The sequence below is a fragment of the Penaeus monodon genome, chromosome 21, assembly GCF_015228065.2.
Source record: "Penaeus monodon isolate SGIC_2016 chromosome 21, NSTDA_Pmon_1, whole genome shotgun sequence".
NCBI lineage: Eukaryota > Metazoa > Arthropoda > Malacostraca > Decapoda > Penaeidae > Penaeus > Penaeus monodon.
Genome location: NC_051406.1, coordinates 5,991,255 through 5,992,030, shown reverse-complemented (window position 1 = coordinate 5,992,030; position 776 = coordinate 5,991,255).

Sequence of the window (776 nt, the reverse complement as noted above, 5' to 3'; positions counted from 1 at the left end):
AATTAGAATTCTCGTGGCATTTGGCACTAGTCTGTACGAAACCGATACACCAATGCAGAATCTTGTGACGAGGGATTTCATGGAATTTCATGGAAATCTTTAAAGGCCAGCTGTGTCGGAACAGAAGCTTCGTCCTGCCGGTTCGGTAATAACTCGGCGGTCAGGTGTCGATACGCCTGACGTTCTCGCACACTCAACGCCTCGCCTGTCTGTTGGGGTTATTGCAGCCGGCGTACAAGGAACGCTCGATAAAAGCTAAGTTGAAGGTCTTTACTATACATGTGAATAGGTAGGAGGAATGAAATTATATCACGAAGATGGTGTATAGATTCTTATATACCAAGATTGCAGATAGAGCTGGTAGATGTATATAGATTATTTCCTAGCATTTCTCCTGGTATATTAGACTTATTTACTACGAAATTACACATTTACCATTTGAACAAAGGTATTACAATAAAAGTGACCTGAAGCCTTCCCTCCCAGCATCACCAATAAATCCAAAGAATTTAACTAATTTAAAGTAATCTGAGTGTAAACTGATAAAACTAACATGAAAATATTAGCCCGCTTGTAAGGACACACCCTGTAGGACTTCTGTTCTATCAGAGGGAAAAACAGATGTTATATGGAAGAGTGAACCAACCGACAGGCCACATTCATACTTGACGGTACCTAGGTAAAGCTTATTGCATTTGTTTTTGATATTTCATACATGGATACCTTTCCCTGACATACCCGCACCCTATTCATAGTTAAATCAGTTGTAGAGACAA